Source organism: Suricata suricatta, chromosome 3 (genome assembly GCF_006229205.1).
Source record: "Suricata suricatta isolate VVHF042 chromosome 3, meerkat_22Aug2017_6uvM2_HiC, whole genome shotgun sequence".
NCBI lineage: Eukaryota > Metazoa > Chordata > Mammalia > Carnivora > Herpestidae > Suricata > Suricata suricatta.
In genome coordinates this window covers 6394858-6421625 of record NC_043702.1, presented here as the reverse complement: position 1 = coordinate 6421625, position 26768 = coordinate 6394858, and the positions used below count along the sequence as shown (strand labels likewise).

General features: G+C 47.7%; 1 long non-coding RNA gene across 1 annotated transcript; it reads left to right on the top strand.

The window, feature by feature from the left end:
* Positions 1-7991: 7991 nt before the first annotated feature.
* LOC115287314 lies at positions 7992-13918 on the top strand. Its single transcript, XR_003906400.1, has 3 exons — positions 7992-8142; positions 11435-11482; positions 13861-13918. It is a non-coding gene; the product is annotated as an uncharacterized LOC115287314 (long non-coding RNA).
* Positions 13919-26768: the final 12850 nt, after the last annotated feature.

The following is a 26768-nucleotide window of genomic DNA, read 5'->3' as shown; positions in this document are numbered from 1 at the left end:
GTCTTTGGATTTTGTGTCTCCCTCTCTCTCTGACCCTCCCCTGTTCACGCCGTCTCTCTCTCTCTCTCTCTCTCTCTCAAAAAGAAAAAAAAAATGTTAAAAAAAATTAGTATCAACAATCAGAAGAGAGAGCCTGAGTAGATGGGGAGCAGGACTGGGCGGGAAGGAGACTTTAACATACATACCGTTCAATATTTTTTCAATTTTTTAAAGGTATGTCAATGTATTAACCTATTCAGAAATAAATAGATAAATCTTTTGAGGAAAAAAAAAAGTATAGGGTAGATCTTAAATGCAGAAATTAATCACTTCTGGGGTGTCTTGTTGGCTCAGTGGATTAAGTATCTGACTCTTAATTTCGGGTCAGATCATGATCTCACGGTTTGTGGGATCAAGCCCAGCAGTGGCTCTGGGCTGACAGCGTGAAGCCTGTTTGGGATTCTCTGTCTTCCCCTCTCTCCCTCTCATTGATTGCACTCACTCTCAAAAATAAATAAATAAACATTAAAAAAAAAAAAAGGAATCACTTCTGAAAACGGAGTCAGAGAAGTTATGGAATCAGACCAAGGGGCCTCCGAGAATCCTGCTCTGCAGCAAGATAGTCAGTTTGGAGAGGAAAACTGGTCACGACAATGGGGAAAAATAAGGCTGTTTTATGTTCATACCTTCAAAAAATCCAAAAATTTCCCCCAAAACATCAGATGCAGAAGAAGAATGAATGGTTAAATGAGATCTTCTACTTCTTTAATTAAAATGTTCTCAGAGTGGTTTAAATAAGAGGCAATTTCATAATCATTAAGCAATCTTAATACAATATAGCACATCAGTGGGTTAGTGACAAAATTAAATACCAGTCTCTAAGAAAGACCTTTAAAAGTGAGACTCGGAGGAAAATTTATCATGATAAAGAGTACTGTGCATATCAAAAAACAGTGATGCTAGAAAAATCAGGCTGGATCCTGCTCTCATTATTATTACCATGTTTCATGGGTGTTGGCCAAAGTCATGAGACATAAAACAAATGTTATCAGAACAGAAGTTTAAATAATCGTAACTTGCTGGTGATATGATTTGTGTGGCTAGAAAACCCAAAAGAACCAACTGAAACTACTGGAATTACAGAGAATTCAGCCTGGATACACACACTACATCTCAACAATAACAAGAAAGTAGAGACATTTCGATCATAGGAGTGACAAAGCCAGAAAACAAAGGATAATCATATTAATAAACACAACCTATATAAAGGAAAAATGTGAGAGATGAAAGGAGACTCTTATCTTTAGAGAAGTATGGGTTTTTCTTGGATTGGAAAATTCAAAAATGTTAATTCTCTTCAGGTTAATATATAGTTTTGTGACACTCCAATTAAAAAACCCATTTAAAAAACCTATTGGAATGTTTTATGAGATGATTATGAAATTCATTGTAGGATAGACAGGGAAGATTAGCTCAAACTTTTTGAGAAATATAAGTGATGGAGAGAGTCTACTTCATCTAAATATCATGGAATGCTACAATAGTACAAGGAATGTGGTATTATCCCAAGGCAGTCAATCAGTGGGACAGAATGGCCAGCCCAGAAGTGAATTCATATCTGTAAAAATGTTATTTTATAGAAGAGGCATCACAAACAAAAGATGGAGGGATTATAAAAGCAGACAAAAACATCACAAGAAAACTATACACCAATATCTCATATTACTATAGATGAAAAAGACCTTAACAAAATACCAGGAAACTGATCTATAAAAGGATTATACACCATGACCAAGTAGAATTTATCTCAGGAATGCAAGGTTGGATTAACATGCAAAAATGAATTAATATAATGCACTATACCACTGAAAAAAAGGACACAAATTATATGATCATCTCAAAAGGCATCTGACATCAAATAGCATTTGACAAAATTCCATACTCCTTCACAATAAAAGTACTCAACAAGCCAGGTATAGAAAACTTCTTCAACTTGATAAAGGACATTTATGAAAACCCCACAGCTAATATCATACTTAATAATGAAAGGCTGGGTGGTTTCCTCTGAAATCAGGAAGGTGACAGGGATGTCCACTCTCCTCGGTCCTATTCAACATTGTAATGGAGGGTCTAGCCAGGACAATCAATCAAGAAAAAGAAATGAAAGATTGGAAAGGAAGGAGTTAAACTCTCTCTATTCACAGATGACATAGTCTTGTGTTTAGAAACTTTTAGGGAATCCCCTAAAGAACTGTTGGAAATAAACAAGTTCAGCAAGGTTTCAGGATATAAGATCAATATACAAAAATCAACTGTATTTCTATATGGTAGGAATGAGCACACCAGAAGTGAAATTAAGAAAAGAATTCCATTTATGATGTCAAAAATTTTTCAGAATACAAACTTAACAGAAAAAGCCCAAAACATATTCTGAAAACTATAAAATATTATTGAACGAAGTTAAATTATGGAAGTTTAGTTAATGTAAAGACATCCCATTTTCATGGATCGGAAGAACTAATATTGTTAAGATGGTAATAACTCCCCAAATTGATCCAACATGATCAAAATCAAAATCCCAGCTGGCTTCTTTGCAGAAATTAATAAACTGGTTGTAAAATTCACATGGAAATTCTGGGGACCCATGAGAAAACAATCCTGAAAAATAAGAATAAAATTGGACTCATGTCTCCTGATTTCAAAAATTGCTACAAAGTGATAGCAATCAAGACTGGCACAAGGATAGACATATAGGTTAATGGAATTGAACTGAGAATCCGTATCAACCCATACATCTATACTCAGTTGATTCTTTCTAATGTTTATTTATTTTTGAGAGGGAGAGACAGAGCATGAGTGGGGGAGGGGCAAAGAGAGAGGGAGACACAGAATCCGAAGTAGAGTCCAGGCTCTGAGCTGTCAGCACAGAGCCTGGTGCGGGGCTTGAACCCATAAACCGTGAAATCATGACCTGAGCTGAAGTCAGACGCTCAACTGACTGAGCCACCCGGGCACCCCTATGATCAGTTGATTTTTGACCATAGATGCCAAACGTGCCAAGACCGTTCAGTGGGATAAGAATAGTCTTTTCCACCAATGGTGCTGGGGCAACTGAGCACTCACATACAAAAGAACACATTGGACCTCTACCTCACACCGTAGACAAAACTTAACTCAAAATGGATCAAATATCTAAATGTAAGATCGAAAACGATAAAACTCTTAGCAGAAAACATAGGTGGAAATGCTCTTGACATCGGATTAGACGATGGTGTTTTAGATAACACCAAAATATGGTAAAGAATAGACCTCTCTCCAAAGAAGTTATACAAATGGTACATGACAATTTGCTCAACATCACTACTAATTAGGGAAATGCAAATCAAAACAATGAGATACTCTTTCATATCCACTAGGAGAGCTGCAATAAAAAAAGGTAATAACAAGCATTGGTGAGGATATGGAGAAGTTGGAGCCCTCACACACTGCTTATAGAAGTGTACGATGGTGCAGGCTTTTTGGAAAAAGGTCTGGTCGTCCCTGGGGTGCCTGGGTGGCTCAGTCAGTTAAGTATCTGACTTCAGCTCAGGTCATGATCTCATGGTTCATGGGTTTGGGCCCCATGTTGGGCTCTGTGCTGACAACTTGGAGCCTGGAGCCTGCTTTGGATTCTGTGTCTCCCTCTTTCTCTGCCCTTCTCCCACTCATGCTTTGGATTTCTCTCTCACAAATAAATAAACATTTAAAAAAATATTTTTTTAAGTCTGGCAGTTCTGCAAAGGGCTAAACATAGAATTACCATATGACCTAGCAATCCATTGCTAAGTGCACTCCCAAGAGAAGTGCAGATGTATGTCCACACAGAAAGTTGTACGTGAATGTTCATAGGAGCATTAATAATTGGCAAAAGCGGGGGCGCCTGGATGGCTCAGTCGGCTAAGCATCCAGCTTCAGCTCAGGTCATGATCTCATGGTTCGTGGGTTTGAGCCCCGCATGGGGATCTGTACTGACAGCTAACTCAGAGACCGGAGCCTGTTTCAGATTCTGTGTCTCCTTCTCTCTCTCTCTGACCCTCCCCTGCTTGTGCTGTCTCTGTCTCTCAAAAATAAATAAAAAACAGAAATTTTTTTTTAATTGGCAAAAGGTGGAAATAATCCAAGTGCCTACCAACTGATGAATGGATAAATAAAATGTGATACGTCCACACAATGGAATGTTATTCAGCACTCGAAAGAAATTAAATATTGACACATGCTATGACATGAACCAAACCTTGAAAGCAATTTCCTACGTGAAAGAAAGCCCACATCTTGTCTGAGTTCATGTATGAGAACCATCCAGAAGAGGCAAACGCATGGAGGTGCAAAATAGATGAGGGCTGCCTAGGGCTGGAAGGACAGGGGGGCATGGGGTTGAGGAATCACCGATGGGGGCGGGTTTCCTTTGAGATGATGCAAATGTTCTAAAATTGGTTGTGTTGTGGTTGTACTTTAAAACCCGTTGACTTGTATACTCTAAAAAGGTGAATTGTGTGGATTGTGAATTATAGCTCCATAAAATTTAGAAAAGAGGGGCATCAATAGAAGTTTGGAATGCTGGTAAGCCGTTTGGGAAAAGATATTTGGGTTTAAATCTTCTAAATTCCCTAAATAAACAGCAACAGAATTAAAGCATTAAATATTTTCTTCAAACTAGCAGACATTATGGTTCTATTACTTTTATTACTTTTTCCTCCCCTTATACAACTAGTTTTGGAAAGTGTTACATTCCAATAAACTAGGTAATACATCCCCCTCTTCATATTAGCATAATCTACAATGTGTCATTTCTATTTCCTTTATGTTACTATGATTTAGTTTGTTTTCATTGTTTCTTCTAACGGGTGTTTTCATTAGGCTCTTTTTTGGTTAGAGAAAGACACAATTATTCAGGTTACTTGAAGAAATGATACACAAGGCCAAAACTAGGTCAAGACAGTATGGAGCCAGGCCCCTGCACCAGCCCGGGGTCAGAAAATAGGACATTTGGAGAAGGGAGTCCACGGTTTCCAAATCGTGCTGTTGCACGCTGGAGAAAGCAGTGGAGGCACTGAGCACCTTGGTTGATTGGCACCAACCGAGAATGGGGTGCCAACCCTGTTCGGCCCTGTACGGGTTGCATGAGTGGTGCACGTGGCCTTCCCCCGGGGCCTTCTGTTCCTCCACCATCATGTAGGCAGGACAGATGTTAGCTCAGTCCTGGGACTGATGTGAGCATGCACAGTGCTGGCACACATTGTGTGGTAGCTGGTTTTTCTAAGAATTATGCAAATCAATACCGGTAATGTTTCCATCTATAAATATAATATTATTTCTAGTTACATCTCACTTGTCCAGCAGAGCATAAATTAAAGAGGACAACAGAAAGAAGAATGAAGGAGTGGAGACATAAAACTTAATGGGGAATGAGGTTTAAAAATTTCCTATTACAACGACTTTTGCTCTGGGGGTGGTCAAATTATGCCTAAGCTTCCTAGTAGCCAAGGTGAAAAGGGGAAATGTGTCAGTGACTCATTCTACTGCAGTCGGAGATTAAAGCTGACCAAGGGCTCAGGAGGAATTGCATGAGCACTAAGCCAGGTGATCTCTCAAGGGTTTTTATGGAAGAAGAAGTTTTAGTGCAGTGATTTTTAAACTTTAAAGAGTTTGTTCAATATATGGATTCCTGGGCTCTATGCCCAGATTTTGGGCCAAGGGAGACTGAAGTGGATCCCAGGAACCTGCATTGTAGAGGAAGTCACAGGTATTGCATGGGCTCCAGTTTATTCGATCCAGTCCAGTGGTTTTTCTCCTGGACCCACAGGGTTTGCACACACACACACACACACACACACGCCAACGGGCTTAAGACTTCCTCTGTGCCTCCTTCCGTGTAAACCGATGGCTTCACATAAAAACACAACCAAGCACAAGTCATTCTGCAGGGTGACACAGCGCAGGCTTCTGCCTGAGCAGGGGAGGCTGTAGAGGGAGTTTTGGAAGGAGACGCGGATTCTCCATCTTCTCCGTGGAGTGTTTGGTGGAGGTTTGGCGGACTCATCGTGGGAGGCAGCTCCTCGATAAGCACAGAGAGGTGGTTGTCTCTGTGTTCACTGTCGGCTCAGCGGAGACACGGGCGGGGGAGAATCGACATCCTTGAGGGAAACGAGCCCACGGTGTCCCCCCAGCTGGGCCAAGATTTCCTCAGAAGGGACATTGTTGCGAATCCGCTCTAGCCCACGGCAGATAGGCCATGGAGCCACAAAGCTCCACTCTGTGGTGTCAAGGCCTTGAAACGTCTGGCCTGGAAAATTCCTTGGCAGGTGAGGTGAGATCCTCCTTTTGGCCCCCATCCCACTCCCACACCGGAGTAAAACATCCACAGAATGTCTTGCCTTGTGCACTTCCTGGTATCCCTTCCAAGGTAAACCCTTTGTGAAATATCCACCAAGGTAATTAGTTGAAAGAGGCAGCTTGTTCTCTGGAAACATTATCTACAAACCCAAGACAAGGTCGGAGACACAGCGTTTACCAAAAATGGCAGCGTTAGTTGTGGATGTGCTCTTTCTGGTTTTAATTAGCTAGCCTGTTTCTTCTGACGTCTGTTGAGGCCATTTTCAGGTTGAATTCATCAGACCTTTTTGGCCAAGGATGAAAGAATGCCTAACTTTCTGCTCTCAGGATTAGAGGGACGGAACCCCAGGTCGTCCCCGTGGGGCTGCAACCAAGAGTCGGGCTAGTCAGGAGGAGGGAGAGGGCTCCTATTTTGCCTTTCATGTAGTTAAGAAAAACATTAAAAAATTTTTTTATGTTTATATATTTATTTTTATTTATTTTTTAATGTTTATTTTTGAGAGAGACAGAGTGTGAGCAGGGGAGGGGCAGAGAGAGAGGGAGACACAGAATCTGAAGCAGGCTCCAGGCTCTGAGCTGTCAGCACAGAGCCCGACACGGGACTCGAACTCACAAATCTTGAGATCATGACCTGAGCTGAAGTCGGATATTTAACTGACTGAGCCACCCAAGCGTCCCACAGAAACACTTCAATGTAATCATAGTAGAATACAGAGCGTGTTCGGATCTCAAGTGTGCACACTGCCGAATGTCTACACCTTGGGTAACCAGCACCCCCCGCCCCCAAAGGAAAAGGTCACGGCCACTTCAGTCTCTCGGCCCCTTCCTTGCCCTGCTCCTGAGGGTAACCTCTGACTTCGAACAGCGTGGATTCCTCTTGGCCTGGTTTGGTCCTTTATGTAAATGGAATCATTCAGAATGTTCTCTGTCGTGTCTGACTTCTGTGACATCGCGTGTGTGCTGCATCTACACTGGTGCACGTCTGTTCCGTGCTGTCGTCGGAGAGTTTTGTTTTCCTGGCTGTGAGGGTCTCACCCTGCAGCGGGCCTCAGGGAGTTAGAACACAGATTTCTGGGTGCCCCCCTCCGAGCTCCCGGTGCCGGAGGGCTGGGCTGGGGCCCGAGAGTTTGCATTTCCAGCAAGTTCTCGGCTGCTCCTGCTGGTGGTCTGGAGGGCCCACCTTGAGTACCACCTCTGGGGCACATCCTCTTGCCTCTGGAAAAGGAGTCTGGGCTTGTGTTTACTGCTGTTTCCAGAAATCACTGGGGGGCAACGCTGAGCGGCGGGGTGGAGGCCACAGCCGGCGTTCCCGGGCCCAGGGTGCACCCCGGGCCAGTGTCCCGAGCTGACACCGGCCCTGTGGTGAGTTGTCAGCTGGGGTTGGAGAAGATTTAGTGTCTCTGCTGTCCTGCTCCTGACAGGAGGCGGTTACATTTGAATCCCCATGGTGTCGCCAGGGCTCCCTGGCTCCCCCGGGAATGGGCGGGGTACGGGGGGGCGGTTCCGAACACAAACTGGTCGGATACCAGAGGCCCCCAGTGTCCAGCTGCGCGCCCGGCACTTTCTCCTTCCTTCAGACGCATGCGGGCGAGGCCCCCAGCCCCCTGCCTCTGTGTCGCCCCTCAGCCCGCACACGTGTCACACCCACGTGTGTGTTAGCCTGGGTCCCCTGCCAGGCCTTCCCGCTCCCTCTCTCGAGGCCTCATCTGCCTCAGGGGCTGAACTGGCTGCTCCTCCCGCGGCCATGTCCTCCTCAGAGAGGCTCCGTCATTGCCTGCGATCACACAGCCGGTGAGTGGCCGAGGCCGAATTCAAACCTGGGTCTTGCAGGTCGCAGAGCCCTGCCCCGCTGCTGAGAGGAAAGGAGTGGCTGCAGTGGACACGGGGGAAGGCCGAGCATGAGCCTAGGAGGCAGCGCATCAGACAGGACACCTCAGGGGACAAAGCCGGAAGCAAGGCCCTGTTCCCTCTGGGGGCTGAGCCTTCCGCTCCCGGGGCCTGTGCAGCAAGCCCCTCCCTCCACGTGGTGTGGTGGCTTCTCCATGGGGACCCCCAGGGAATTTTGGTGGCAGGGGCTCAAGCCAGGTGCTTGGCTGTGTCCTTCGGGTATCTGGTGAGAATGGCGGCCAGTCCCAGGCTTCCTAGGGAGTGGGGGTGGGTGGCCCCCTGCAGCTCATCTCTTGATGAGCCCGACAAACGTTGGGTGGTCTTCTGCCTTCCCCAAAGCCCAAGTCAGGCTGAAGCCAAGGGACCCGGGAGCAGAGGGGACCACAAGGTGTGCCCTCCCAGCTCGCCCAGGCAGTCTCCGGGGATGGGTCTCCTTGGGCTCTGGAGACCCTCCACTCCCCGTCTGCCGGGGCTGGGCCACCCCTGGCTGACACGGGGTTGAACTGTCCATTGTGCCCTCGGTGGGTTCCACTTACCCACCGGTTGATCGCGGCTCTGTCTGACTTGGAGCTGGGCCCGGGCTCAGGACACCGGCGTGCTCCCTTGCTCAGGGGCCCCGCGGAGCAAGTGGGGGCCGTATTCTGACACCTGCCATCGTCCCACACATGAGAGCACCCCATCCTCAGACTTCTCTTTCCCTCGGGGAGCATCTCTCACTTGTGCGGCGGTGGGGCAAGCGCTCCGCGAGATCAGGGTGCACCCCGTCAGGGACCCTCCCATCAGTGGTGCTCCCTAAGGAGGCTGCGCTGCTGACTCCTTCCAAGGGAAGAGCAAAGGAATGAGCCACTTGTTTAAATTGTCTTTCCTTTTTAGTAAAAAAAGAATTCAAGATTGTAAAATGTTTTTAATTTTCCATATCAAAAGCTGGGATAGGGGTTGAAAACAAGGAATCGGATCATCAGAGGCTTGGCTCTGTCCCAGTGAGTGAAATCTATGCCTTGTCCCCGGGGACTGGCTGGTGGCAGTTCCTGAAAGTCCTGTCCCCTCTGGGCACATGGGTGACAGCAGTCACTCGGAGCTGTCTGGGGGAGGGGAGGGCTCAACCTACTTTCTCAAGCGAAGCCCCAGGGAGCTCCTGCAGTGCCTTCTCTTACTTATTAAGAGAACTTGTACCTAATTTATGGAAGCTGACCCTCTTTCACTATTTTCTAAATCCAGTCCTCAGGCAGGTTGTGAGCAAGAGGAGGGAGGGAGCTGGGGACCAGGACCACTGCTTCTGGGCGAGTGGCCTCAGCTGGCCACCGCCCTTGGCAAGCGCCCGCCCTGCCAGTGGGCCAAGGTCTGCTGGACGCAGCCAGAGGGCGGCCGGCCAGGGCAGCCAGGTTCCCAGTCACAGAGCAAAGCAGGCGCTGCCTGAAAGTGGGCCTGTCATTTCCAGAGCCAAACAGGGATATTTATATGCACGGAGTCGCACACTCGACACTGGGGCTTTGTGGCGTTCTCCTTGTGGGGCCATTTGCATGTTGCAGTTGCTGCGAACTCATCTACCAGCCCACATTCTAGAGGATTTATAAAAAGGCCTGCTAAAAATGACAAGACCGGTATTGATGTCTTAGTCAGCTCGGGCCGCCTTAACAAAATACCACAGACTGGGTGGCTTCCACAGCAGAAATTTCTTTTCCCACCATTCTGGAGGCTGGAGGTGTGAGATCAGGCTGCGGGGTTCTGCTGAGGGCTCTCTTCCTGGCCTGCAGACAGCCACCTTCTAGACATGTCCTCACATGGCCTTTCCTGGGGTGTGCCCAGGAGAGAGAGGGGGATGCAGGAGAAGGGAGAGAGAGGTTTTCCTCTTCTTGGAAGGCAACTAATCTTGTCATGAGGACCCCACCTTGTTTTCTTTTTAATTTTTAAAAAATATTTATTTATTGAGAGAGACAGACAGAGCATGAGTGTCGCAGGAGCAGAGAGAGAGGGAGACACAGAATCCGAAGCAGCTCCAGGCTCTGAGCTGTCAGCACAGAGCCTGACGCGGGGCTCGAACCCATGAACCACAAGATCATGACCTGAACTGAAGTCAGACACTTAACCGACTGAGCCACCCAGGCGCCCCCAACTTTTTAAAAATTTTTTTAACAATGAGGACCTCACCTTCTTGACTGCACCACCCAGGCACACCCCCCTCTTTAAATTTTTGTTTTAAGGATGAGGATCCCACCTTCTTGACCTCATCTACTGTTAATTACCTCCCAAAGGCCCATCTCCAATTGTCCTTACACTGGGGCTTTGGGCTTTACCATATGAATTTGGGGGGAACGTGAACATGCAGTGTGTAACAACTGGTAGAGGCATGGAGGGGGTTGGTTCTTGCACCTCTGGTCGGGAATAGCTCAGTTCCAACCCGACTTCTCAAAATGGCCCTGGGGATCCAGTTCTTTTAGCAGAAAGCAGCCATCCTTCCCTCCTGTTCTGGAACCCCTTCCTAGAGAGTTTGCTCCATCCCCAGCCCTGGAAGGGAGGATGCTGAGTGCCCCTAGTGCCAGCCCCCTGGCCACGGCTGCCCAGAAGAATAGACCTTTGACCCAGGAGGAATCAAGCCGGAGGCTGGGCTGAGCCAATCAGAATCACTCTCCTAGAGCTGGAGCTTGAGATGGGGACCAGGCCGGTAAAGCAGGGTGGGGGGGGGCTCTGAGCTGGTTGGCCCTGGGGTGGGGGAGGTATTTTTAATTGTCCAGGGCAAGTCATATATAGGTGTAGCAGTGCCGCTAGTATGGAGAGGGAGAGAGAGAAAGACAGACAGACAGAATGAAAGCCCAGGGAGAGAGAGATGTGTAGCATTCCCATCTGCCGTTTCTGGGTCCCAGCCCTCGGCACACTGGGTGATAGTTTGGCCCTTCAGTTACTTGTATTTTCCTAATAAAAATCTCTTAAAATTTTTTTCTTACCCGAGTTTGAAGGGATTCTCATGCATCACTCCCAGTGGTTCGACACTGGCCTCCCTGTCTGTGGCTCTCTGACTAAGGACGTGAGGTTGACCTGGGTACATTGTGTCCTTGTCTTGTGGGTGGCTTCTGTCCACCCACAGGCTGGGGTCAGCACTGTGCTAGGCCCTGGTGTCCCAGCAAACAGGCAGGAGGGAATTCCTCACCATCACTCATCATCCCAATCATGACTCCTCTGGCTTCTCTTTTCCTTCTAGAACCTTCTGTCTTCTGTGCAGTGCTGGAAGCATTCTGTGTGCCTCCTGGTGAGTCCTGTGATCTCCCCATAGGCCTGCAGGTGGGAGGGAGGGGACTCAGACCCTGAGCAAGGTTTACCAAGGAGGTTAGGTGACTGAGGGGTCTGGAGGCGTGTGACGTCGGGATCAGCCCCCACTGGCCTGTGCCTGGGCAGAGAGGGGAGTAGGAACAGCCAACAGGAGCAGAATGCCAGGCGGACGTGCAGGTGAGAGAGCCCTGGGCGCTCTCTTCCTTCTTTAAGTTGTTTAAATTTATTTTGAGAGAGAGAGAGTGAGCGTGCACACACATGGAGTGAATGGGGTAGGGGCAGAGAGAGAGGGAGAGAGAGAGTCCCAAGCAGCCTCCCAACTGTCAACGCAGAATCGCGAGATCACGATCTGAGCCGAAATCAAGAGTCAGACACATAACTGACTGAGCCACCCCGGTGCCCCGGGGCCAGGATTTCCGTGTTGATTTGGGCGAGTGAGTTACTCATGTTGGCTTCCTTCACCTATTTCTCATTTAAAATATTCAGAGGAGGGGCGCCTGGGTGGCTCAGTCGGTTAAGCCTCCGACTTCGGCTCAGGTCAGATCTCACGTTCGTGGGTTCGAGCCCCGAGTCAGGCTCTGTGCTGACGGCTAGCTCAGAGCCTGGAGCCTGCTTCCAGTTCTGTGTCTCCTTCTCTCCCTGACCCTCCCCCTCTCATGCTCTGTCTCTCCTGTTTCAAAAATTAATAAAAAACATTAAAAAAATAAATAAATAAATAAATAAAATATTCAGAGGATTGGGATGAATCCAGATAGTCCCCTGTTCTCCCGCGAGCCCCAGGGGATTTTGAAGCAGGGGCTGGGAGCTGATTTTTAGAAGTCCAGCCAAACGTCAAACAATTAATAGTCACATAGCTTATGTATTTTAGAAAAATTCCAATTAGCACATCAGACCTGCGATTTCATAGGTATTAAAACTTATGAAAATAAATGGAGAATATAATGTAAAAAGCCAATCTGTGGAAAATATTAATAGCACAGATGGTACATGGATATGTTAAAAATTGTAAATGTGCAAAGTAGAGGAGCCGCATTCCAGAAACTCCGAATTGAAATTACCTGCGTGAACCAGACCCCCAGAATTCGTCTGTCTTCCCATCTAAGGCTTTCTCCCCTCTCTGGTCGGTGACAGGGTTTCCCGGAATGGGACGAACTTAGAGCAGCAGCAGTATCTGGGAGGTTATAGGACGTGCAGCCTCTTGGGCTCTCCCCCAGACGCGCTCAGCCAGCCGCCCTGGGCAGGCTGGGGCGGGGACAGTGGGGTGTGGTGACAAGCCTCCAGGGGTTCCGACAAATCCTACTCCTCGACCTCGGTGAGGCTGACAGTCTCCCGAAACCGAGTGTAGGGGTGTGTGTTGGCACATTTTGGAGGGTGGGCGGGGGGGAGGGGGAGGCTGTCCACAGCTTTCCTCAGGCCCCAATAGGGCGAAGACCACTCCTCTCTGAAGTTCCTGTCCACCCCCCACATCTCTGCCACTCGATGCTGTGTTCATGAATCCATGAGCTTCAGTCATAAAGAACCCAAACCTGGCTGGGCCGTTTGTAGGGCACATCCTGTGTGTACCGGATGGCTGGTGGGCATTTAGGACCTCCCCACACCAAGGAGACCCTCGAGGACCTAACTGGGGGCTGCCCAACCCCCCAAATCACAGCAGCACTGGCGCTTTCTCCCCAGAGCCTGGATCTCTTTGTGTTTCTGACCCCTCCCCGAGTCCATGCTCTCTGTCCCTCTCAGCTTCTCCTTTTATTCCTCCTGACAGGGCTCTGGTGGTCGCTTCCAGCTTAGACCGACCATTGGGTCCGTGCTGGTGCCTCAGCTGGTGCCTCAGGTGGTGCCACCCTCCTGCTCCTCAGAGCTCTGTCCTCCAGGGCTCCACCTGGGCGGTTGCGCCCACCCAGTCCACAGTGAAGTCCACAAAGACTCCTGTGCATCCACTGACCCCTTCCTCTCTCCAGCAAAGGCCAAGCACCCACATGCCCCCAGCCCTGGGGTGATGGATGCGCAGGTCCAATGGTCAGAGCACTTGACTCTATGCCAAGCTGAGGTCTCCTGGGGCTACAGCTGGCCAGCCCCCACTCCGAACCCCACCTGGTGGGGTTCTCTGACCCTGCAGAACCTGGCACACACCACAGATGCTCAAATCACAGGCCAGGGTGTGTATCTCCAACTTGGCCACTGCTGTGTGGCCACCCCCTCCCAGGGTAATCACCAGGGTCCTTGTAAGAGGCAGGCAAGAGGGGCAGAGAGAGATTTGCAGATGCTACCATTGCTGGCTTTGAAAAGGGAGGAGGAAGCCACCGAGCAAAGAATGTGGGTGGCCTCTGGGAGCTGGAAACGACAAGGAAATGTTCTCCCCAGGAGCCACCAGAGGAAAAGCAGCCCAGCTGACACCTTGACGTTAGCCCAGTGAGATCCATTTGGACTCCTGTCTTCCAGACCTGAAAGATGATGCGTCTGTAATTGTTGCAAGTCACTAAGCGTGTGCTCATTTGTTACAGCAACAACGTGACGCTAATACACTCTCCTAACTGGAGCCCTAAATCCAGGAGGTTCAATCCACCACTGGTTTCCTCAAATTCTTTCTTTTCTTTCTTTTTTTCTTTAATGTTTATTTATTTTTGAGAGAGACAGACAGACCATGAGCAGGGGAGAGGCAGAGAGAGCGGCTCGGAAATCTGAAACAGGCTCCAGGTCCTGAGCTGTCAGCACAGAGCCCCATGGGGAGCTCAAACTCACGAGCTGTGAGATCATGACCTGAGTTGAAGTCAGACGTTTAACAAACTGAGCTCCATCCTCAAATTCTTTCCATACTAGCAGTTACCAGACTCAGTTTTTTTTTTTTAATTGGAGCTTTATGGTTTTGCCAGAAAAAGTGCCTTCACTCATCAAGAAATATTCACCAGAGGGAAATAATCACGGGGTCCAATGAGCAGACACCTCGGACGGGTGTGCAGTCTCCCCAGCAGACAACAGGCAGACCTGAGGGGTGCCTTCAAGAGCAGGGAGTCTCCCAAAGCTGGCCAGGCCCCGAGCTCTTGGAGCAGGTGGGAGAACTCGTCCAAGGACGTCAGTTCTCTTTACATTGGAGCATTCTTATGTACACGTGCGTGCTGAGTGCTCAGTTTTCTACATGAACTGATAAATTCTCTACTGCTTAAAGTCAACTTTCATATTAGAAAAGAGGATCTCTTCTTTTTTTTCCTCTGGGCCTATTGGGATAACAGCAATGAAAGCCACACCTGATGGAGCCACCATCTCATGGAACCTCAGGACAATCCTAGTGATCATCGCTCTCTTTGCCCCATTTCTTCCATTTGTACCACGGAGGACGTAGATGTTCAGAGAGGTTAACTAATTCAGCTAATGCCACACAGCCAGAACACGGTGGACGCAGCCCGACCCTGGCAAAGAGCATGGTGTCTAAACTGTTCTTCACCGCCTTTAATTTAGGACAGTCTGACTTGGAGCAAACAGTCTTTCCTGAGAAAACAGCCTTGTAAGATTATAGAGAGTTCAGAGAGAGGGAAAAAGCAGACAGTGACCCAGCCTGGGGCCAAGCACTTAAAGTATGGGCACCTGGGCCTCCAGAGCCTGTGCCCTCCCCCCCCCCACCGCCCCCGCCAATGGGCGCAGTTAAAAGATGCCTGCACCTGTACTTTATTTTGCCAGTTTCTGTGATATTTCTCCAAGGGATACACAAATAATAGTTTTTCCAAGCACAGCCTAGGTGGGTCTGTTTATCTTAGATTGAGCTTCAAGATGGCTTCCTTGTGACCCAGAGCTAGAATCTCTCCACGTCTCACCCTTGACTTGGAACCCAAGCTTGCTGCCTGCAAGTGACTTTGATCTTTGACTCTGGCAGGTTCCAAAGAAGCCAGAAAACTGTAGAAAGAACGTTCCAGGGGGCAGTTCTGATATCTGAGGCACTAGGAAAAACTGTCCAAGTGGCAGCTGCCTTTTTTACTCCAGAAACAAAAAACCCTACCCTCATTTTGAAGTTCAAAGCTAACTGCCTTAAAAAGAAACTTCGAGAAAAGAAGGCTGTCCAGCGTTAGAGAATCCACCAAGGAATGTTCTTATCATTCAGATAAGAGCAAAACAATATCTGCATAGACGGACTTACTTTCATGGGTGGATTTAGGTCTAAAGAGCCTCATGAAACTAAAGCCCATGATGCCAGGGTTTTATAAACGTAAAACTGCTTGGAAGTGTTTTGTCCCATTAGTGGATTTAATGGGAACCTGTTTTGTCTCAGGGACACCGAGTGCCTCAGCTGAGAGCAGGAAATTGGGTTTTCCCACCCTACTTGTTTGGGCAGCGGAAAGGGGTGGGGGGCGGAGACAGCTGAGGGGCCCCGGGAAAGGGGCCGGGGGGAGGGGGTGTCCACCTTGTGGCATCTTACCATGGCCGGCCCAGCACAGGCGTGCAGCAAACACTGACTGGCTGAAGGTCAGGGTGCCGGGAGCTCACTGCCCCGGGGGATTGAAACACTGACACCAGGATTGAGCAGCGTTTCCTGAGTCAGCCACAGGGAAAAGCCTGTGCCACCTCCAGACAGGACCTGGGGTCAGAGTCCTCGGGCCCAGCGGGCCTGCCTTCCTTATCCCAGCTGGTCCCTGCCCTAGCGGACCCCAAGCTTCTCTGAGCCTTTGGAGGCATCATCCGATCTGCTTCTTCCCTGGGAAGCCTGTTCTGGAGGCTTTGCCTCTGGAGGAACCATACTCATCAAATAATAATGAATCAGCGCCCCATTTTTAGACTCATCCAAGGCCTGGAAAGTGGACGGGCAGAGCCTCTGGCCGTGGGAAACACCTGTGCCACCGCGTCAACCTCCAGCCGAAAGAGAGGTGACTGAGGCCAAGCCAGCTAGGGCTGGAGTATGACAGGGTGAGTTCCCCGTGGGGTGTGTTGGCCATGCAGACCCCCACTGTGACCTCCAGGAGGCTTTGGGGTCCAGGCATCGTGGGTGGGCCCCCTCCCTCGCCCCTCCCCCTGCTCCGGCAAATCTGTCCTCCTGCTTCTCCAGGTCCATGCCTCTGCCTCTTCCATCCCCACACCTTGCGAGGCTCCTGCTCCACCTTCTTAAAACCCTGCTTTCCCTTTCCTGAAAGGGTGCTACTTGAAGAGCTTGCGACATTCAATTAGGGTAAGTGAAAAAAATTACCTTATTTTCAAGTTAGAGAGCCTGCTTTATAATACATAAAACCATACCCATCGGTTCTCCTTTTGTAAATAAGAAGGGGAGTAAGGTTGTTTAATGATGCTCCAAGGCCACTTCCTCCATGCAGGCCCCCTGGCCATCCCTTTGATGGTAACGCCCCACCTTCACGGTGGGCCAGCTGAGGGGGAAAGACTGAGCCGCGGCCTGACCCATGTTCCCAGAACCAGGTTCTTAATTAGTCACGTGAGCTATTCTCTCAAAGAAACTTATGAAGGGATGTTCCTGGCAAATCCCCCTCTTTTTTTTTTTTTTTAACATTTATCTATTTTTGAGAGAGAGAGCATGAGCAAGGAAGGGGCAAAGAGAGAGAGAGAGAGGGAGGCACAGAATCTGAAGCAGTTCTAGGCTCTGAGCTGTCAGCACAGAGCCCAACACAGGGCTTGAATTCACAAACTATGAGATTGTGACCTGAGCTGAAGTCGGACGCTGAACCCACTGAGCCACCCAGGTGCCCCCAGTGCTCAGTCTTTTGCCCTGACCCAGCGTGGTCTCTGGGGACTCTCGAGCACCACTGCCAACCACGAAGAGGGGTGCAGGCTGACCGTCTTCCTTTGGGTATTTCCTCCACGTCAGAACTCCACAGCTTCCAAAAGCAGGTCTGACGGCTCCCGAAGTGGGGAAAGGTGACCCCAAGGTGAGGAGGCCCAGGCTGCTCTGCCCCAGCAGCTCCCTGAGATGCCAAGGAGAGTTCCGGAAAGAAACGGCCGGTGGGCTCAGAGATGTAACCTCCTGGCTCAGCGCACCAAAATGCCTCTGAGCCTCACAGCCCATAACCGTCCCTGGAGTGAGGAGGGTATTCTGTGCCCCCTTCATGGAGGGAGGGCCCCTAGCCTGGCCCTTGGGGTTCTGATTCTCCTGTGCCACCCTGGCCACATCTATGGCCCCCCCCCACCCCCGGCAAAGCCTCACCTGCCCAAGGCACTCAGATGTTGTCTGATGAAGGAATAAAGGAGGGAATTGTGGCATTCTGGAGGGGTGCCAGGGGGAGTCTCCGGGCAGGGCTGACTCCTTACTTGGGGAGGCAAAGGGCTCATGGGCGTGGAGGATGCTGGATTTCCAGCCGGCAGGCTCGCTGAGCTGCTCCAGTGTCCTGTTAGACCCGGCCCCCACTGAGCCTCTGGGCTGCTTTGCCCACTGGCGTCAGCCCCCTGGGCTGCCCTGCTGAGGCCAGAGAGGCCTCCTCCAGGCAGGGCGGAGCTCCTCGGGCATGGTCTCCCTCCATCTCTGGCCACCGGAGAGAAAGCTGTGGCCCCTACTCACACTGCCTCGGTATTAACCCCCTCTCCAGGAGCTGGAGGGGGGATCTCTCCAAGGGAGGGGTTTGCAAGACACAACACTTTGGACTCCAGGAAGGGGTGGGGTTGAGAGTGGGGCTGGGGAGACAGTCAGTTGTCTGATTTCCCAGAAAGCGTGGGACACCCACGGAGACACCCACAGTTCCCACTGCTGCGAGCTGTACAATGCCAAGGGCACCGGAGAAGGGGCGGGAATGGAAAAGGAAGAAGAAGCCTGAGTGGGAAACGGGGAGGGGAGGGGAGGACCGAGATGCGATGGACAGGGTGCATTTCCACCAATGGTCTCACTGCATTAACATGAGCATTTCCCCAAAAGGCAAACACGCGTGGGTAATCGGCAGAACACGGCCGAACAGTCACACGTGCGGGAGCTGCAGGTCTGACCTCAGCTTTGCCAGTGACTGTGAACATCCCAGATTTTAAACTGAGAGAGAATGAAGGACCCACCACACCACATCCAAGAACATGGTGTCCCCAGACATTTGAGTCACCCCATGCTTTGGCTTGACCCCAGGCAGGTGTACTAGTCTGGAAGGTTTGGGGGGGGGGGGAGAGGTTTGTCCTTTTGCGATGGGACCCAGAGCAGCAGAGGCCCCGCAGGGGGGCCAGCATTGCAATGGGCTGTCACTTCGCGGCTAAGACCTCCGTTCCCAGGTGTGCTTCCTGACCTTGAGAGCTGAGTCACCACACGTCGTAATCACGGTCTGGCACTTCACCGTTTACAGACACGTTTTTTTATGAGGGCTGCAGCCACAGGCAAGTGACCTACACGGTCACGCAAGGCTCTGCTCTTAGAAAAGCCCCTCACTTGGTTTAACGCCCGGCTGCTGCCATTCCTAATAATTTTACATTCTTAATTCTTGAAATTCTTAATTCATTTTGAACATAGGGCTTCCCAAATTCATTTTGCATGGGACCCTGCAAATTATGTGGTCCAGTCATGTTTTTTTTCTCTCACTTTCCCCCCGGGACCATCAAGGCAGAGGAGTCTGGAGTGGATCATTATCCCACTTCACAGATGGGGAAATTGAGTCCCGGCAGGGCATGGTGAAGCCAAGACTAGACTTGGTCTCCACAGTGAAGGCCGGGACTCCTCTCTGGGGCTCTGTCTCAGTGAGTGGGTGGGTGGTGGCCTCCTTCTCCTTCTCACACCTGCCTGGAGTGTTTCCAATCCTCCCCAAACCCCCATTCCAGCTCTTATTTCATTTTCTTTCATTAAAAATACCAAGATCATTTGCTCACCTGCCACTGAGGTGCTCCTGGGGGTTGGGCGCCCCCTGGATGACTCCTTCTCCAGGCCTCTGGTCCTGTCCAGGCCCCCGAGCAGGCCACCGTGTCCCCAGCACCCTCCACCCCGTCTCAGAGAGCCTGCAGCCAACTACTTTGTCCTCTCCTGGAGAAGGCTCCCTGTGAAGCGTTCCTGACCTTCAGACCCACCTCGGCCCAGAGCTGGCCCCGTGCCCATGACAATCACTTCCTGGCTGGGTGTTTACCTTCCTGGGCTCCAGGGGCCCAAGGTGGAGGCTGAACACCTGCCCAGAGGAGACAGGAATGCGGGTACTACCCATGGTCAAGGCTGGGGACAGCTGCTACCAAACCCACGTACAAGGTAACCCCAATGGTCCCTGGGCACATCTGAACCCCGCCCCCAGCATTGGCCAGGCAGCCACGCAGCACTCGAATCTGAAGCTTGGGACTGGGCTTGGGGCCCCCCAGGGTTCCACTCACTTCTTGCACACTGCTGTCATGCCTCAGCTTGCTCACTTCCAGGTGTGGGACACTTGCTGTTTTGTGAGGGAGCCTCCTCCCTTATTATTATTATCACTAGCAACTCCCTTCTGTTTGGTGACAGGTACAGGGCTAAGTACTTTAAGGACATTATGTAATACTTGTGTACTCTATGAGCAGAGAATTATACCCATTTTAAGGAAGCTGGAACAGAGGCTCAGGGAAGTTGATTGTCTTGCCCAAGGTCACATAGATTCAAACAAGCCCAGTTGGTACTAGAACGTGGATTCTTCACTGCTACCATCATTTTCCAGGTTTCATTGTCAGAATGTTCATTTTTGTCAACTCAAATCAGCCATTACTGGCCACAAATTAACCCTAGACATGGTGGCTTGAAACAATACACATTTGTCATCTCGTAGCTTCTATGGGTCAAGGATCAGGGCACAGCTCAGAGGGTCTCCCACGGGCTGTAGTCCAGGCACTGGTAGGGCTGGGATTGTATGTCAGAGCTCCACTGGGGACGGGTGTCCTGCCTTGCCCACGAGGGTGGTGCAGCATTCAGTTCCTTGGGGGCTGTTGGGCTGAGGGCTTCAGCCCCTCACAGACGTGGCCCTCTCTACTCTAACACCTTGTCACTGGGAAGATGGAGTCACCATCTTTGGTAGTCTGTTCACAGAAGGAACCAGCCCATCACTTTTGCCTTCTTCTACTCCCTAGGAGAAAGCTGTCAGGTGCAGCCTACAATCAAAGGTAGGGGATAACACAAAGGCATACCAGTAGGTAGGGATTGCTGAAAGGAAGGAAGGAAGGAAGGAAAGAAAGAAGGAGAAAGAGAAAGAAAGAAAATAAAGGGAAGGAGGAAGGAAGGGAAAAGAAAAAGAATGAACGAATGAAAGAAAGAAGAAAAGAGAAAAGAAAAAGAAAGGAAAGAAAAGAAAAAAGAAGAAAGAAAAGAAAAAGGAAAGAAAAATCAGGCCATTGTTGAAAAGCTATCACAGCCACCTAATGGCCACAAAACATTGGTTTCTATTTTGCCTCTGAAAACCAGATAGAAGTAGTCTCTTATCCATCCATCCATCCATCCATCTATCCACCTATTTACCCATCTACCAGTCTATCCATCTGTCCACCATCCATCCAAACATCCTTCATGCAATCAACAGACATTTCAGCAGGACACTATAAGCCAGACCCCACATTAGGCTCAGAAGATACCAGAATAAACAGAATTATTCCCACTTGCCCTCACTGTCCCCCGCCACCAAAGGCTCCCAGTTGAGCTTCCACATATATAGTCATTTCAGGGAGTGTCCGCCGAATGAGCTGTTCTTCGGGAGCACCTTTCCTTCAGCGGGTCCTCGTTGCTACACTTCTGCAACCCCTTCCCTCTGGGGCTCTCTCCTTTCATTGTTGTGCTCATTAAAAACCCGTATCTTAGGCAGATCTTCCGTGCAAAGTGTTATGGTGGCCGGGACATGCATGCCTGTGTGTGTGAGTGCCTCTGTGTAGGGTTACATCTAATTTTCTTGGCATGCTTTCCCCCTTCCTTGTCCTGTCCTGCAGGTCGGTCAACACGGGTTCCTGAGGGAGGGAGTGAGAATGGGGTAGGGCAGGGAGCACAGAGAATGGAGGCAAGACAAAGTCTCTGATCAAGCTTCATTTATTGAGAGAACACAAACATCTTATAAAGGGTAAAAGGCTGGAAGCAAGGCAGCCGACCTAGGTCGGTTGCTAGGAAACAGGGTCAAGTGATTATAATGAGTTAGGGTTGGGGAGGAACCAAAGCTGCAGCTTCAGCCCAGCGCCTGAGGGGCCGACACTGCCCTGCCTGCAGGCGGCTGATCTTTGTTCTTCTGGCAGCTTCCCACACTTCCTCATTAGCAGTTTTCTGGTCTCCCCTTAGCTCTCTAGGGAAGTGGGCCTGAGGCTTTTTGGAGATAGCCCTTCTGCCACATAAGCCCAGTGCCCAGTGCAGGGCTGCTTGGCGGAGTGAGGGCAGGGGAAGAGCAGGAAGTTACACGCCTGGGTTGGCAGGGCCAGAGGGGCGCAAGGGTAACATGGGCCCTGGCCCTACCTGCTTATGGCTCCCATCTCCTGACCCTGCTCCCCAGGGCCCAGCGCCGAGTGACTGAGCTCTCAAGAGAGATGACGAGGTCTGTGGGATTTACATCTTGAGGAAGCCAGTGGATGTCTTGGGAGAGGAACTGTTAAATCTTTCAGATGGGAGACCATTGATTTCATACCTTTGGTGAGCACCTAGCACATATAGTTACCGTGCTAGGCACTGGGGGTACCATTGGGAGCATCTCGAAAGTAAATCTTCTTTTTTTTTTTCTCCACCACTCCGTCTCATTGCTTCAGGATGGGCCTCCAGCCGCTCTTATCCTGACTAGTACAACGTCCTTTAAACAGGTCTCCTGGCTCAATTGCTTCCAGTCTTCCCACTCCATCCCACTCAGGATGCCATGTGAGTCTGCTAACAGCCCTGATCTTGTCACTTTCTTTCTCAAAAACATTTTACATAACCTCTGCGAACAGTTTCATGAGTATTAGTCTAGAAATGTTCACTCTGTATATAACCTCTCTCTCTCGCACACAGACATACACACACACACACACACCTGTATTTTCCTCTGGTGGGGTCACAGCGTGTGCATACTGTTCTAGGTTGTCTTGGTGGTTTTCCAATTCTGCATACATTGAGTCCTTCACTCGTTAATGACCAGCTACTACTTGCTGTAAGAATATTCGGGGATGATATGGAGTGCCATGAATGACTGTTTGTTTCCCTCAAAATTCATATGTTGAAAACTAACCCCCAAATGATCGTATAGGAGGTGGGGTCTGTGGAGGTGATTGAGTCATGAGAATTCTGTTTATGAGGGACCTATTGATTCTTCGCAAAAGAGACCTTGGAGAGCTCCCTCCGTCTTTCCGCTACGGCCATCTAGGAGTCTGGAAGAGGGGTCTCACCAGACACTGCATCTGCCAGTGCCTTGAACTTCCTACTCTCCAGAACTGTGAGAAATAGACTTCTGTGGTGTGTAAGCACCCCTAATCTATGGTATTTTGTTATAGGATAGGAGCCCAAATGGACTAAGGCACGGAGAAATCCCTGTCAAGACCTGAGATTCCTTGATCAGAAACTTTTGTGATGTTTTCTGGGTGATAATTTTTATAGATCATTAATGGAGTTAATAATCATAAAATAATCATTTTAAAGTGACTATCACAGATGTGCCGTGGCAGGAAGTGAATATTCAAGTGTACTAAGTTGAATTCCTTATTAAGAGAATTTCTTTTAAGATTATCCAACTTCCTGTGTTGAGTTTGCTCTTGAGAATGGAGAGAAGAGAGGAATTTCAATGTTTTAAACTTTAAAAAAGTTTTAGTGGTTATTTAAAAAGTACATGAGAAATATATAAAGGCCTGATCAGGGACTAGAACTGAGCAGAAGCATAAATAATTTTCATGACCACCTATGGGCCAGGCTCTGTTCTAAGCACTTCACACGAATTTATTTGTTTAATCATCACTATGGTCTTTTTTTTAATTTAATTTCTTTTTTTTAATTTATATCAAAGTTAGTTAGCATGTAGTGCAATAATGATTTCAGGAGTAGATTCCTTAATGTCCCTGAACCATTTAACCCCTACCCCCCAACCTCTCCACCAACCCTCTGTTTTTTCTCCATATTTAAGAATCTCTTATGTTTTTTCCCTTTCCTGTCTTTATATCATTTTTGCTCCCCTTCTCTGTGTCCATCTGCTCTGTTCCTTAAATTCCTCATATGAGTGAAGTCATGTGATATTTATTTTTCTCTAATTTCACTTAGCATAACACCCTCTAGTTCCATCCACATAGTTGCAAATGGCAAGATTTCATTCTTTCTGTTTGCTGAGTAATACTCCATTGCATATATATATATATTAAGAGAATTTCTTCTTTATCCATTCACCCATCAATGGATACTTGGACTCTTTCCATACTTTCCATACTTTGGCTATGGTCGATAGTGCTGCTATAAATATTGGGCTGCACCTGTCCCTTAAAAACAGCATACCTGAATCCCTTGGATAAATACCTAGTAGCACAGTTGCTATATGTAAACTTTTGAGGACCCTCCATCCTGTTCTCCAGAGCCGCTACACCAGTTTGCATTCCCATCAGCAGTGCAAGAGATCCGCTTTCTCCACAGCCTCGCCAACATCTGTTGTTGACTGAGTTGTTAACGTTAGCCATTTTGACAGGTATGAGGTGGTATCTCATTGTGGTTTTTTGACTTGTATTTCTCTGATGATGAGCACATCATTTCATGAGCATTTTTTCATGTGTCTGTTGACTTCTTTGGTGAAGTGTCTATTCATGTCTTTTGCCCATTTCTTCACTGGATTATTTGTTTTTTGGGTGTTGAGTTTGATAAGTTCTTTATAGATTTTTGATACTAACCCTTTATATGATATGTCATTTGCAAATATCTTCTCCCATTCCATTGATTACCTTTTAGTTTTGCTAATTCTTTCCTTCACTGTGCAGAAGCTTTTTATTTTGAAGAGGTCCCAATAGTTCATTTTTGCTTTTGTTTCCCTTGCCTCTGGAAACATGTTGAGTAAGAAATTGCTGTGGTCAAGGTCAAAGAGGTTTTTGCCTGCTTTCTCCTTTAGGATTTTGATGGCTTCCTGTGTTATGTTTAGGTCTTTCATCAATTTTGAGTTCATTTTTGTGTATTGTGTAAGAAAGTGGTCCAGGTTCATTTTTGTACATGTCACATCCAGTTTTCCCAGCACCACTTGCTGAAAAGATTGTCTGTAATCTTTGTCAAAGATTAGTTGGTCATACGTTTGTGGGTCCCTTTCTGGGTTCTCTACTCTGTTCCATTGATCTGAGTATCTGTCTTTATGCCAGTGCCATACTGTCTTGATGATTACAGCTTTGTAATACAGCTTGAAGGCCAGGATTGTGATGCCTTCTGCTTTCTTTTTCAAGATTGTTTTGGCTATTTGAGGTCTTTTCTGGTTCCATCCAAATGTTAGGATTGTTTGTTCTAGCTCTGTGAAGAATGCTGGTGTTATTTTGATGGGGATTGCATTGAAGATGTAGATTACCTTGGGTATTATTGGCATTTTAACAGTATTTGTACTTCCTATCCAGGAGCATGGAATATTTTTCCTTTTTTTGTGTGTCTCCTTCAATTTCTTTCATAAGCTTTCTACAGTTTTCAGTGTATAGATTTTTCACCTCTTTGGTTAGATTCATTCATAGGTATTTTATGGGTTTTGGTGCATTTGTAAATGGGGTTGATTCCTTTATTTCTCTTTCTGTTGCTTCATTGTAGGTGTATGGGAATGCAACCAATTTCTGAGCATTTTATATCCTGCAACTTTGCTAAGTTTATGGACCCATTCTAGCAGTTTTTTGGTGTTTTTTTTGGGGGGGGTTTTCCATATAAAGCATCATGTTATCTGCAAAGAGTGAAAGTTTGACCTCCTCCTTGATTTGGATGCCTTTAATTTTTTGTGTCGTCTGATTGCTGAGGCCAAGACTTCCAGTACTATGTTGATAACAGTGGCGAGGGTGGACATCCCTGTCTTGTTCCTGACCGAAGGGGGAAAGCTCTCAGTTTTTCCCCATTGAGGATGATATTAGCATTGAGTCTTTCATATATGGCTTTTATGATTTGAGGTATGATCCTTCTATCCCTACTTGAGGGTTTTTATCAAGAAAGGATGCTGTATTTTGTCAAATGCTTTCTCTGCATCTATTGAGAAAATCATGTGGTTCTTGTCCTATCTTTTACTGATATGATGAATCACATTGATTGTTTTGGGGATATTGAACCAACCCTGCATCCCAGGTATAAATCCCACTTGGTCATGGTAAATAATTTTTTTAATGTATTATTGAATCTGGTTGGCTAATATCTTGTTGAAGGTTTTCGCATCCATGTTCATCAGGGAAATTGACCAATGGTTCTTTTTTTTTAGTGGAGTCTTTGTCTAGTTTTGGAATCAAGGTAATGCTGGCTTCATAGAAAGAGTTTGGAAAATTTCTTTCCATTTCTATTTTTTGGAACAGCTTCAAGAGAATAGGTGTTAACTCTTCCTTAAATGTTAGGTAGAATTCCCCTGGAAAGCCATCTGGACCTCAACTCTTGTTTTTTGGGAGATTTTTGATTACTAATTCTGTTTCTTTACTGGTTATGGGTCTGTTCAAATTTTCTATTTCTTCTTGTTTCAGTTTTGGTAATTTATATGTTTCTAGGAATTTGTCCATTTCTTCCAGATTGCCCAGTTTATTGGCATATAATTGCTCATAATATTCTCTTATTATTGTTTTTATCTCTGCTGTGTTGGTTGTGATCTCTCGTCTTTCATTCGTGATTTTATTTATTTGGGTCCTATCCTTTTTCTTTTTGATCAGACTGGCTAGTGGTTTCTCAATTTTGTTAATTCTTTCAAAGAAGCAGCTTCTGATTTCATTGATCTGTTCTACTGTTGTTTTGTTTTGTTTTGTTTTGTTTTGTTTTGATAACATTGATTTCTGCTCTAATCTTTATTCCCTGTCCTCTGCTGGTTTGGGGTTTTATGGCTGTTACAGCTCTTTAAGGTGTAAGGTTAGGTTGTGTATCTGAGATCTTTCTCCCTTCTTTAGGAAGGCCTGGATTGCTGTATATTTTCCTCTTATGACCCGCCTTTGGTGCGTCCCAGAGGTTTTGGGCTGTGGTGTTATCATTTTCTTTGGCTTCCATGTACTTAAAATTTTTCTCTTTAACTTCTTGGTTAGCCCATTCTTTCTTTAGTAGGATGTGCTTTAGTCTCCAAGTATTTGATGCCTTTCCAATTTTTTTTCTTGCGGTTGGTTTTGGGTTTCATAGCATTGTGTTCTGAAAATATGCATGGTATGATCTCAATCTTTTTGTACTTGTTGAGAACTGATTTGTGTCCCAGTATGTGATCTATTCTGGAGAATGTTCCATGTACACTGGAGAAGAATGTATATTCTGCTACTTTAGGATTAAA